At 39.8% G+C, this 14,629-nt stretch overlaps 2 long non-coding RNA genes across 3 annotated transcripts in view; one reads left to right on the forward strand and one right to left on the reverse strand.

Annotated features, from left to right (window-relative positions):
• Positions 1–14,629, forward strand: part of LOC133393785 (uncharacterized) — a 344,205-nt gene that overhangs the window by 240,008 nt on the left and 89,568 nt on the right. The window lies entirely within an intron of this gene.
• LOC133393635 (uncharacterized) lies at positions 11,966–13,524 on the reverse strand. The gene is made up of 3 exons (XR_009766293.1): positions 13,266–13,524; positions 13,107–13,199; positions 11,966–12,989 (listed from the first exon to the last, which is right to left on the reverse strand). It is a non-coding gene; the product is annotated as an uncharacterized LOC133393635 (long non-coding RNA).

The raw sequence follows: 14,629 nt of genomic DNA on the forward strand, positions 1-14,629 counted from the left end.
CCATATGGTCCATATGCGTCCACATTGTTTATAACGGCAAAAACGGATAAAACAACTAGAACAATTTATCACTTACGCGTCGCACATCGAAGGAGATCCATTCCTCACCTCGCTTCACCGATACAGCTTTGGTCTGCTAATGGAAATTTACCAGCAGTGTGCGTAACCTTCCCAGGGCAATAAACACATTCACCACGCGCCCCGTCAAACCACGATTTCCCGACAGTGAAGCTTTCGCGTTAAGGAAAAAATATGTTTTTATCTCCAAAACAACGGTAACCTTGTGCCGAGGCACAGACGTGTGCGGCTCAGCACCACGAATTGAAGCCGTAAACAACTGGGAATCGCACATTATTCGAACGATTTCTGGACGTTTTCAGTAGTAGCAGTAGTTGTTTTTCTCTCTCCTTCCGTCCATTCATCGAATGCAGTGAAGCTACCGGGGCTAAACGGGTGGAAATGGGACCGGCAGAAGCAAACAAACAACTCCGGAATCGGATTTTCGGTTAAGATTGGAACCTTGGCAAGCAAACATCCCCTTAAACGATTGATTTGTTTGAAATAAAAATTGTGTGAAATCGAAATCGGGCGTACTAGAGAGTGAGAGAGTGCGATGGAGGCAGACAGGAGTCAGAAGAAGCGGAGTTAAACGAATGAGCCTCCTTCCAATCGGCTATCAGTTTGTTTTCGACCGAGTACGATGGACACGCTGGAACGGTGGCGCATAGATTCCGGGGGGGAGAGCCGTTGTTTACGAGTTCCATTTGCTGCTGTTGCTGATCGATCGTACCGTGGCCTTGCGCGGTAGTGGTGGCTAAGATGGGATTTCGAGGGTTGTCAACATGACCACCCTTCGTGCCTTCCTATCCGCAGACCACTTCTAACCCTACCCAGTCGGGACAGAGGGGCCGATACTTTCAACACCCACCACCACCTTTCCCAGCCAGAACCCTTTTCCGCGCTAGCTGACGGTTTCGAATGGTGTTGAAAATCACACCTTTGCTATTGGCCGGAGCCGGGGTGGAAGCGTTGAACGATCTGGGTGATATCGGGCTATCAGGATTGCGGTTGTTATTTTTTACCTGAACCATGGAAACTTTGGCAAGTGTGGATAGGGAGGGCATGGTAAAGGAAGAGGGACCATTATTTTCCACGATTAGCTTGCTTCAAGGCAACACGTTTCAGGTTTCCCGCGATAGTGTTTTGGTTTGGCAAATCGGTTTGTGGAACTGCGTTTATCGGTATTCTGGTGCACGATATTTACGCCGTTTTGGTTGTTGGTGGGATAGTAACATCATTTGCTCCAAGCTAATCATAATTCCCACAACAATGAGTTTCTTGGATGATTCCTGTTGAATCAACCCTACCTGCATTATAATATTGGTACTTGTTGGCAGGCAATTTCTTAAACTATTGTGTGCTATTCCTTAAACTGTTTCAAATCATTATTATCAACTGATACATCTGCATAAGCTAGCTAGCCTTACTAGAAGAGAACAGTAACGATCGGAAAAGCCCCACGTCCAATCCTAATTCAGGGATTGGAAGATGTGCAAATTCAAAACCCTTGGGGAAGAATAATATTAGATTGGAATCAGGACACGGATAAATATTACACCTGTGGCTCAGATTGAGATGGATCGGGCGCGCTGTCAGTCATCCAAATAGGGACTAGAGCTAGAGGATGGAATTGGATCTTAAACTTACACAAAAATCATTCAATTTTTGCGAAGAAAAATTCCGGAAAAATAAGGAAGGCAAACAGACTCTGAAATTGAAACTGTAAACGAGATTTAATAATTGAAAAAAAACACAACTAATAGAGCTTGCATGATTCAAAATTTCATTTAAAATCACCTGTACATTGTTTTAAACAGAACTAAAATCAAATCAATGTTATTTACATTGTTCATTCCAAACTCAACTCGTTTAGCTGTTTGATACGTTTGTGCAAATGTGTATTATAGTCTTCTAATATGTATGTTATAAGTTAAGTATTAGTATATTAAATGCGAATATTATAGAAATTGTATGGTCAATTTTGATAACCAAGAACGCCACAGACTGTGTAGCAACTATGTTAATAGCATAGTACAACACATTCATCAACAGTTTAACAGCTGATCAAATGTCCAACAAAGCTGACTACAAGGCCCTATACATTGAAGTTCATATTCAGAACTGATAATCGTTCAATGATAATTGTAGCGAATGGAACACGTTCTCACGAGATCCACCAAAAACGAGCACATTCGCATCCATTTACCGGTGCCGGCTTGGTCCAGATGGTAGAGAAAATTTCCAACGATAATTCATGATAATTGATAACAAATCATCTCTAAACACGGCCTCATTAGCATCGAACCTACACCTTCCATTCGGTTACCGATATCTCGACGGTAAATATTCACCCGACACCATTTGTGTGAAAATCCCGTGCTCTCGCGAGTCACGTTCGGTACTGAAAACAAGATGATGCAATGTCCGCTTTTTGATCCTTGGAATAAAATTGAAACCAGTCAACAGCCAGCAAAGATGTGCAATATTTGTTTTGAAATTGATTCATCCTTGGGGTGGAAATACCTGTACTCTTACTAATTGAAATCATCCGATTAGCAGACAGGTAAAGCCAGTAGTGTGTATTGTATTTTTAGAACAAGGTAACAAATTAGCACATGAGTGACAGATACACGCAGCAACCCGCACTCGACATCATAAAAGTATCAATTTCAGTGTTTTCCCGCAATTTAATATTTAGACACATGGCAACAAATATGTCCGCGTCCGTGTTGTTTTTTAAGGAAAATTATCATCATCACCCGGGCCCTCAATCCATCTGGTAGATTAAATCTTTCATCTTACCATGCTCTTTCGATTTGTTATGACTGTTTCACGTTTGGGTCGTGATGTCACAAATTGTAGCAATAGAGAAGCAACAAAAAACGGAACGAACTAACTATTCCTCTTTTTTCGCGTCGTCGTGTTGTTGTTGTTGTGTGTTGTGTAGAAAATTGGTACGCTAATTAACATTGGCAAGATGTCAACGCAAATGGTGCTGCTGCTGCTGAGGAGGAGGTTGTACTAGTTGGACGCACATCTGCCAACTGGTAGAACTGGTCAAACCTAGAGAAAAAAAGAAAGATTTCGCTAGCTATGGTTAAGCATTAAAGAGTGTTGTAGGAGGTAGAAATATTACAGAAATGCAAAATAGCAACTCCCGTCGCTACCATTCAACCTGCACCAACCACACACATGACGAACTTAGCTCTGATGCTTAGTGTGTGCTCTCATCGTTACCCCCAGCTAATGCTAATAAATGCTATTTCCTGATGCTTACCCATTGCGTTTTATCTTCGAGGCTATTAATTAGATAATGAAATGCTAAATGTGAAGATGTTGCTCTGTTTTTATTGCTTGGATGGGACAGCTCTGTGCCTCATCTAATTGGCAGATAAAGGGAAAAGATGAGTTGATTTATTTTTTATCGCTATTTAGAGAACGTTCGTTCGTGTCCGTCATTATGCTTTTTTTTCATTCTAAACGTTTTGATGTTAAAGTTGGGCATTGAAATGGATTAAGAATGTTTTCAAAATGAATCACTTTGTACCTAAAAGGATACAACCATTTTTCATTAGGTTAATTTTATAAGAGTTGAATTTGTTTTCGAGGTAAAATGTTAAGAGAAACACAAAGCCATTTAGTATTATCCTAGTCTGTAAAGAGACATTAGATAAATGTTCCTAAGTTTATATTTCTTTTGTAAAACGATTTACATTTATGTTTCAAATTAGCTATGAACTGTATCTACAGATTGTATTCAATGAGCTTTTAATGTCATTGCACTGATTGGTTTCATAACTTCTCTCAAATAAATTCATTGCATAAGCTAACACACTAAGAACAAGCCTCAACTTACACAAAAACCACAAAAAAAAGATCATTAAATCCAATCCAATAAATAGAAAACACTGTTTAGGCGTCATCTATCAATTACGTAACACTGTTAGAGGTATTCCCTCGTCAAACGTTAAACGTTGTGGCCGAGTAGTCAAGTCTTTGCTACGAAGAGATGATTCTTGTGAGGCTGGAACCCATGACGGATATGTTTTCAAGCCGTACGAGTTGGTTATTGTACCACGGGACCCTTTCTGTGTATGATGTATAAGCTGCAATATAGAATTAATCAAAGAGTTAATTTTATACGACCATTTGATAATTTTAAAAAATTGTTAATTATTTTATTAATATCTAAGATTTGCAAAACTTCGTCCCGTAACGATGGAATAAATAAATAAAATTTCATAAATTAGTTTGTCGCTAGCTGTTTGCTGTAGATGTGTAGCAATAAACCAACTAGAATGAAAAATCATCCGCAAATCAATAATAATCTGTTTAAACATATTTCTAGACTTTCTGGCACCGTTCACGGGTTTCGTTGAAGCGAACCGCGAACTACGTTTTCCTCGTTCATCCACACCGCACCGACGTGTTGCGGCAAGGGGATACGCAGACGTCAAAGCTGTTCACCGGAATTCCATTTCATACAGGAAAAGAAAGCAACAGATCGACGTCACACAGGAAGCCGCTAATTTTTGACACTAATGAAGCGAGTGAGCCGAATTTAGTTGCCACAAAGTTCTGGAAATGCAAGCGGTCAGGTTTTTGCAAATTTACAAACCTACACCAACGCAAACGCTGTATAGCCACAAAACAAAAAAAGATGAAAGCCATTGCCTCTTAGCGACACATTGAATGTGTGTACGGACGACAGACGGCAAGAGTCTGTTCTGTGTGTGTGTGTATGTACATTTAGCGAAAAAGAAAGTAACAGGAACAAGTCGCATATACGACAAGGTTCTAAATAAAACCGGAGAAGGGACCTGACAAAAAAACAGTGACATAAAGGAAACAAGTACATATGTAAAGGAACATCAGGCACTGCCGTGTGTTGTGAGGGTGGAAAAAATAGCACAACCAGACGGAAAGCCGCCAACCTGAAGGTGATCTCATTAGTGCGGAAAATCTAATTATTTACTCGCGTGGCGCGAGGTGGCTTGGGGAGTTGGGTGAGCGTACAGGCCGAGTTTGCAAAGACCGACTGTGGCCCCTTAAGACTATGTGTGAATGTGTGTCTGTGTGTGTTTATGTGATCTTCAAAGGGAAACACTCGTCCCGATTTGTTGTTGTTTTTGACGAGGTAAAATGTTATTTTTGCCTGCCTCGGGCTGCTCGGTACTAGTGGACGTGAGTTCTTCCTTCCCACCTGCATATACCAACACCTGGGTTTGATCGATTTTGCTTTGCCCGAAGGTGCCAAGTATGATGACTATGAGGGACTCTGTTCTTTGAGCATTTAGGTTTGTCTAGTCGTCGCCCGCAAAAGCCAACCCCAAAAATGTATGAAAACGACCAAACGAAAAACCTTCAAATGGGATTACGAAATCGATGCTGTGGGATTAGCTGGATGGATGTAATGAGATTAAGCAATTTCTTAACGGCATTCGGAGTGAGGCTTAATGTCGTCCAAAAATCCATCCTTCATTAAAACTAGCATCCTTGCCCCTTCCAGGGCTGCACGTGAGTGGTGTTGCCTTCTTCCGGACAGGGAGAACCTTCCCGAAATGGTGAAGCGAGCTAAGCGGAACAGAGACATCAGCGAATGTGACTGTGGTGTTTGTGTGTACTTCTAAAAAAGCAATTGCAAAACCTCAAATTGGATTGCATTGCCTGATGACGTTTAAACTTTGTAACATGAAACCAAAACCCAGGAAGGGAACCTCCCCAAAGCTTTATTTCGGGTCTGAGGCGGTTGATGACGTACGGGAATTCTACATTTGTTTGGAGGTCCAGGTCGTTTATGGCTCAAAACGGGCGGGGTTGGAGCTCGGTTATAAGGGAGCACAAATTGTTCTAGAAGTTGTTCGAATTCGACCGTAAACAGATTTTGACCACAGCTTTACCAACCATAACAGTAAGCTTCCTCTCTATGTTTTGAATTCTGTTTAAGCGTATTATTCCATCAGCACTTTCCAACGCCTCAGCGCGTCCCTTGACAACTCCCAATCGATCCCACACTGCACCTTTTGTTGCAATACAAAAAAACTCTTTTATTGAAACAAATTTTTTGCTGCCATCAATCAATTTGTCGAGGAAGTTCCCCTTTTCCCGTGTCCGGAAAGTATATTTCCCAATAAAACAAAGAGGGAATGAAAACACACACGCGCGAGGCCACTGTTATTGTTACAGCTCCCCCCATCGGCCGGTCGCTTCCCGGAACGCGCGACACAGCGCAAACCTTCGCCTTCAGGGTTTTTGCAGGGCAGGAAAATCGCTTTCGCCAGCTTCGCGGGGCTGGGTTGTTGGGGCGGGGGACACAGAACCCTCAAAATCGATCCAATTCGATAACCTAGAAAGTGGTTGTGGTTGAGTTGCCAGCGAGAGTTTAAGCGCCGGAGCGCACGTGTGCCCCTGTTTCCCCCACCCCACCACTGCAAGTGTGAGAACGCTCTCGCGCTACACAAGAACGCGGCCAAAATGCTGATGCAATGTGGTAGAATTATTGCACACGCTTCTACAAACTGCAAGCCTTCGCTTTCCGTCGTCGTCGTTGTCGCCGTCATCATCAGCTGTTTCCAATTGGATGTGCCAAACAGTGCCCGGGCCCGTTGCCAACTGGTCCAAAGACACACTGGCATACACAAACTAACACGCGATGGACTTTCTAGCCCGACTTTCCATCGCATTTTTGGGGTGACACAGCTGCAGTAAGGGGGTGGTGGTTGGGGATCAAGAAACATAAACTAGCGAGGGCCAATTTTTGCTTTCCAATCTGGCTTGGACGAGACAAATCGGGGAACAAAAACCGGCTGACCTTCAATCGGCACGAACTTAGGCGACGGGGAGCTAGTGCTGGGCTACACAGCAACACATCTTCCTGTGTTGCTCCTTCCGGAGCCGATTCTTGGCAGACGAGCGCGAGAAGCTGAGAAACGCGATCACTAGCACGTACACACACGCGCGCTGTGCATTCGTTGCTTGTCTGTGCGATAAACAACCGTTCATACATAGAGATCAGTAGGGCCCAGGAAATCGGTACAATCCCTTCCCCTCTGTTGTCTCATCACCAAACCGGCACCAGGGTCAGCGAGTATGCCCGCGACTACGTCATCTGTCGCGCACGGTTTTATCACTGGAAACGGGGCCGGTGTGGTCCACCTTGACCATGAATCTCGCGCTCGCTCCAGGGTCTTGCCCTCCAGATGAGCGACTTTTGTATGCATCCGCGTTGACAGAAGTGGGTCCCACCCCTAGGCCCCTGCGGCCCAGGGAGAGCGAATGGGGGAAACGCTTGCATGATTGATAAGATCCAGGCGAGGCTTGTTGCACTGCTTGAAATAAATGGCATCGAACAGTAAAGGCACCTTCTTGAGATTGCTGTATGGAATAGGTGTTTCGATGTCAAGGTTAATTGTTTTATATCGCTCACGTGTACAGATGTAACAAGCGTATACGTACAACGGGTAGCGTCGTTAAAATAACTAATTTGCCTTCATTAAATGTCACTAAAATAGACTTGCTGAAGTGATTTACATAGGAGGTAAAATTATATCCAAATATTATAAACAAAATCTTGTACATGCTCTTTAGCAAGTGTTAAAGAAAATAAAATATAATCAAAAACACATAATATATAAAATATTATATATTATTCTAGTTATAATATTAGAATATTACCCCCGTAATTACACCAGTCATTTACTTTTTGTCACATGTTGCTGGTGTAGTTATAAATTTTAGATTTCTCAAGCCATAACTATTGCATTCAAAATAAGGATTTTTCGGTTGGCTGTAGAAAAAAGAGGCGTGATATTTTTGTTCACGAACATCCTTTGAAAGTTGATTATTAAAGCTTACTTGTAAAATGAAATCTATGACATTGCGGGCTGCGAAAATTCCGAACAACTGACGAATTTACACCATGTCGGACGAAGACATGCGTGTAGACATGTTTTAAGGACTACCTTCGATTTTTGATCAATGTTTTCTAAGTTTTTGGGATAAAATTGTGTGCGATGGAACACAACTGGAGGATGTTAGATCAGTCTGCGTACTATTGAATTTTGGCGCCTTTGCTTACCGCTGCGAAGTCAGTGGACGCGATATCTGCTCGCTGATATGTTTGTTCATGTTCTCCAGGTACTATTGCACTGTTAGGTCCGATGCCTCCTGGATCGACCCTGGATCTTCATTGTCAGCATCCTTTGAAACCTCAAGTTGCTCAGGGTCGAAGGCCATTCGGAACCAGACTTTTTTGCGATGCTCTGATTGTTGTCTATTAGTGCTAAGATGTTGCCAATGCTGGAACAGGCTTATAGGATGTCCACAAACTACCGCACAGAGTCCGTTTTAAACGCTACGTTTTAAACGCCGTTCTTGGATCGTGCACGCAGAAAAGTGTTTCTTCACTTTTTTGGTCATCATGGTAAGAGTTCTACTGATACAGGAGTAAAATATTGTGTGCCGCCTCTTGGGATAATATTATTGAAAGTACAATAAACGTTTTGTTCTTGCAAATAAGGTTTTAGAATGAAAAAACCTCATTCGTAAGCATTGGTCAATATGTAATATTCATTCATTTTTTTTTTTTGTAAATGATTTCTTTGCTTTAGCTTTTCAAGCAATACATGCATTAAATATGTTTTTAGTGCAAACCTGTTCCAAGTACAGTGGAATGTCAATCGTGCTTTTAAATCAATTTGCTTTTTTTCGTATAAAACATTAAATAATAAGTAAATGCAAATAATTAAATTTGTTCTTAAATCTCTATCAATTTGATGTGATCATGAAGAAACAGTCCACCAGCAAGGTGGATTCATTATTTTATCTCATTCTCAAAGATGCCTTAATGCATCAGCTAATGAAGCCCACCAAGAGTGCGCTATATGATCCACAGCTTGCATTAAATGTGCAATAGATTATTTATTTAACAGCTACTTAATAAACTCCCACTTACAAAGTCGAGGGTAAGCCCCTTCCGCACTGTAACCGGTACCGGACATCCTCCGGTTAAATAGGCTTCACCTGCATCGCGCACGCATGTGTGCAATATTCATCGCTCATGGTCACCTTCCCATCAGTCAGCGATGCAGGCCCCCGGCACGGGCCAGTGAGCAGCAAACAGTCGGCAACAACCATCACCGCCCGAGTGGCTGCAATTCGTCTGCCCCGCTTAGTCATCGAGTTTCTTACCCAATGTTAAAACTGTTTGTTCGGCAAAGTGGTCCGTTGTTGCTGGCTGGCTGGCTGGGTGTTTTTAAAACTACTTTTTTTTTTGGTTTTTGTTGCAAAAGCATAGCACATCCGTCTAGCAACCGTGGCGGAAGGCTGGATGGATAATTTTGGAGCAGCAAAGCAGGAAAACGAAAGCTGTTCCTTCCTCGTGCCTGATGGATTTGGCCGATGTGCCTCGGTAACGCCCACCCGGAGGTGTGTGTGTGTGCGTGTTTGCCGCTTCTTCTCACTCGATTGACGGCGGCAGGCGCGTTGCCATGCGGATCGGAACGTGATCGGTCATCATGCCACCTTCACGGTCACCTGATCGGTCAACCCGCGGCGGCCACGGTGACTAAGACACTGTCAGCCCATTTTGCGACCTGCCCTCGGTGTCCCGCGGTTGGTCGGAAAGGGTTTCGCGATGGCTTTATTTTTGGAGCAGGCCTCGCAGGAACCGTTTGCTAATGTCACGGGGGAAACCCTAAAAGGGGTGTGTGTGTGTGTGTTTGTGCGACAGGCCCCTCGGGCGTTGCGAAACGGGAAAAGCCGTCCATCGCGTGTGCCTTCCCGGTCGGGGTATCGAACGTTTGTTTTGCAATCGGCTGTTCGGGCCACGCGCCTACCAACCATATCCGTCTCCGGCTTTGAAGTGCTTAACACCTTGCACATTTTTTGTTGTTGCCGCTGCCGTTGTTTATTTCCTCTGCCGTTGGGTTATTCTATTAGCTGGGCGATTGTTTTTTTTTCTTCTGCTTGTTTGTTTGCTGTTGTTATTGCTCCCTTTGAGGTCTGATTTTTTGCTTGGTTCGTTTGCTTGCTTTTGTGCCTTTTTTTCCCGCTCCAATCAGGTGATTGGGTGGCGTGTCTTTGGGCTGTGCCACTTCCTGGAATTGAAAATATGCAGATCGATCGGGATTGAGTGTGTTGGGTTGGGAGGTTTTATTTTACCCTTCTGTTTGCTTTGGTTAAAACGGTAGTTAGGTTAGCAATTGACGTTCAATTTCAGCGAGTTTTTTTCCGGTTCAAACGTTATGAAATCAATTGCAAGCTGTTTGACTAGTGATGATTTAAACTAAGAAAAAATGAAAAATGTGGAAAAAATACACTCAAAAATCAATGAAGAATTTATTTAAGTTGAAAAGGTTGCGTAAAACATTCTAGTGATTAAATTAAATAGTTCTCTACAATAATTAAAGTAAAGATAATTTGCATTAGCAATTGTACCAAACAGTTTCGTTATTTTCCAAGCGCATATTATTTGTTTTCCAAGCGCACATCCTTTGAATAAAAGCACAAACATTATTTGAACAAAGATACAAATATGATAAAATAACTGAATTTGTAGTGTGAGTAGGAGCCCTTTAATTGAATAAGTAATAATTGATTTTATTATTATTTTTTTACCTTGAATTGTACAAAATTTAAACATTTTTTTGTCATAATTCATGGTTTACAATACAATTCATAGAATTCTTCCAATTTTTCCTCACTACTATTTTCAAACAAATTATGAATAAGGTTATATTCAAAATTTAAATTTGTATAAATTGAATTTAATTGTTTGTGCTCAACAACCCTCTTAACATGATTTGGGCCTTTTATCAGCTTAGAACGAGTACTTGCCAAAATATGATAATTAGAATTAAGCCAAATATGATAATTGCCAAAATAAGAAGAATTATGATAATAAACAAAAAAAAATCCTTTCAGTTTTGAAAATGCAATCTATTAATTGCATGCATTTTTTACAGACTTCTTCTTCTTCTTCTTTGGCACAACAATCGATGTCGGTCAAGGTGTATGCTTGTCCCACTAGTGGGCTTGGCTTTCAGTGATTTATTTATTACCATAGCAGGATAGTCTGTCTTAAGTATCAACGATTCTTTCGGTGCTTGAACCCATGCCGGGCATGTTGTTAAGCCGTACGAGTGGACGACTGTACCACCAGACCGGCCTTACCAGACTGGATTTTATAGACACAGATCGATATGGTCAGTTTTCCAGCTTGATGCTTCAGTAATTCAACCTAAAACATGTCATTAACAGATTATTAATGCAGAGTAGTACATTAGATTTAGTAAATAAATCCAAGAATTTTAATAGCTGAATCTAATATAACATTCTATCTAGTGGTGTGTATCCTGTTCCTTGTATACAAAACAATGTGTCAAGTCTACAGAATAATTTTCAACTATATCAAATCGAATCATCTGTCATTGACTGCCACCCATTGGATAATGCTGAATTTGGATTTTATGAAATGAAGTTGAGCTGGTTAAAATATCACTGTAACATTAGATTTATTTGTGAAACTGGTGAAATAATCCAACATTTGGGAGCTTTACGATACTAACCAGCTTTTATTAACGAATGGAAGTTGACAGTTGATAGCTGAAATAATAATAAGAAAAAAAGCCGTGCGAGAACGAGCACAAGATTTCTTGCCTAGTTCATGCGTGTTTTAATTGCTTTTGCTGAACCATTAATATTTTGTCAAAAAAGGTAGAAATTTGAATTAATCAGCTTCAGCTTACTAACTTTTAATTCCTAAATCTGCACTAACATCGTGCAGAAGTGCAGAAATAAAATAAAATAATAAATAAAAATAATAAAAAGCTGTCGGACAGAACAAAGTTTTGTACTACATCATATCAATATCCACAACATTTACATTATCGCTGCATAACACATATCTTAGTGATTTCTTTTATTTTTTCGTCAAAGAAAATACAAATAAAACCCCGCTTCTGTGTCTCGTTTAGCATTGTTTTTAGCCCACAGTCACACCACCGCAGTGTGGTGTAACGAGTTCACATTCCCCCCAAATGGAGCCTTCCTTCCGGTGTTTACGTGACATCGAGTTGCTCTCTCACCAATCGCACTAACTAATTCCGGTACGCCCGGTCGCACTTGGAGCGGAAAGCCACCAGTCCCAAATAGCATTGGAGCGTTACGTTTCGCGATTTTTGTATGGAAGCGTTACTGCTCGCTACCTGCTCATAACACTGCTCGATAGCAGTCCTTAGTGAGCAGGTAGCGTGTAACATTCTATGTAAGCTCAATGAAAGCTCAAAGCTCAAGCGTTACTTAGCGAGTGCTCGAACCACAGTATAGCGTTGTGGGTTCTGTATTCGGATGTAAACAAAAACACACACACTTTTTTTAATTTCGATGCACATTGTCCAGTACAACGATAAAATGTATTTTATTTAGCTATTATTCAATACTTACATGCCCCAATACATGGTTTTACACGTTTAAATACGATTTCAACCATCACTTTGGATGGTATCAACTGATGCCGACGGCGTTGTTGTCTCTGCGTCAAGCACATGTATTGTTGCCGCTTCTAATGCTCGGGTCGTTTTTTCGTTAGCAGTAGCACAACGATTAAACGCACTAATTGTACCACTTGCAAAGCGATACAAATAAAGTAAAACACATAATACACCGTACAACACACTTCTTAACAACACTTGCACATAAAAACCACTTGTCGATGCGGTGATCCAATGTCCTGTTTGCAGTGGAAAAATAACAATGAAAGATTAGAATGCTTTCAAATATGACATTATTTTATAATACTTTCCTTTCCATGCTATTTTGTGGTGTATGGCAACGTTGGTTTGCTTGAAGATACACAACGACCGGTGTGTTGGTCCAGTTGAGAATGTGCCGATCACGATCACAGCCGGCTTTAGTGATTGTTGTAGAAACTGTAACAATGATCAATATCATTAAATCTGCATTATTTTTACAATTCATTGTGATTTCATGAAAAAGTAAAGTGAAGAAGTAAAGTAAAAGTGAAAAAGTAAAACATTTCATCTTACCGGCGTCGTATTTCGTCGGCATACACACACACACAGCTGCTCGATCACACTCGGACGAATGTTGCCAAATTTCGGGATGAAATGATGTTTTTCCTGTGGAATAATGTGTTCAAACATTAAAAGATAGTTTATTTACTGAAATATGCACAGAACACTTACCTTTTCCCGAGTTTTCACATAAAATTTTACGATTATTCTGCACACAATCTTTACGGGCGGTTGTCCGTGTTTGTTTACGTTTCTGACTTGACAGATATGCGCGCTGGCATGTGACGAAGTGAAATACATTCAAACCTCGCCAATTGCAAGTCTGCTTTTTCAATTGAATACAAAAAATCCGAGTTGTTCACATAAATATGAGAAAAAGTCAGTTTATCCAGTTTGTATAAAATAACAAACATGACAAAATAAGCAGACATTAGTCGTGTTACAAAATTTCTTTCTAATAAACAAAATCTATCTTTTTTTTTGTACACATATGATATAAATGCAATTAGCGAGTTCTAATTGTATCATATATATTGCTATTTTCAAAGCGGTTTAAATTAAAACAAACATCCGTGTTTTTTTTAAATAATCAGAAAGATAATTATATACTTCATAATGATTAAAATGTATTTCATTACATTTATCTACAACGATAACCTAACTAGTAAGCATGTTCATGCACGTGTGTAATTATTTGATAATTTTTTTGTGATCCCTATATGAATGTTATTAAGTAAAACAGACAATTAACTCTGTTCCTTTTTCAATTCTTCAAGATAAGGTTTTTTAATAAAAACATGTAAGTTTGTTTAAAAAAACATATATAAATACATATATATAAACACACATACAAATATAAATATAAATATAAATATAAATATAAATATAAATATAAATATAAATATAAATATAAATATAAATATAAATATAAATATAAATATAAATATAAATATAAATATAAATATATATATATATATATATATATATATATATATATATATATATATATATATATATATATATATATATATATATATATATATATATATATATATATATATATATATACGTATATATACATTTATTCATATAGTATATAGTTTTATAATATATATAATATACTATATATAAGTTGTTAATATTATTATTTTTATATCATTATACCGATGGCGGAAACCTTCAATTTTTTCATAAAATTTTAGTACAAGTTTCTGTTAATTTTGTTTTAAAATATGTGATCTGAATCGTTATGAAATATCCATCACTCATCTTTTCCAAATTCAGTTAGACCATCTCGCTTTGATTTGAATTCTAAGTCAGAATGTATGGGGTGCGCGGTACGGGTAAGAAGAACATAAACGCATCACAACACCAAAGTCTGGGTGAGACGGTGATGCTGTGAAACGCTTCTTGCTTCAAGCTCTTGTGGTAACAGTGTTAAAAGCAACAACAACAACAGAGAATAACGCATCGCGTAGAAACAAACACACCGTTCATGGCCCAAGCGGCATCGCTGAGAGAGAATTGAGCTTTTC

The sequence above is a fragment of the Anopheles gambiae genome, chromosome 3, assembly GCF_943734735.2.
Source record: "Anopheles gambiae chromosome 3, idAnoGambNW_F1_1, whole genome shotgun sequence".
NCBI classification, from domain to species: Eukaryota; Metazoa; Arthropoda; class Insecta; order Diptera; family Culicidae; genus Anopheles; species Anopheles gambiae.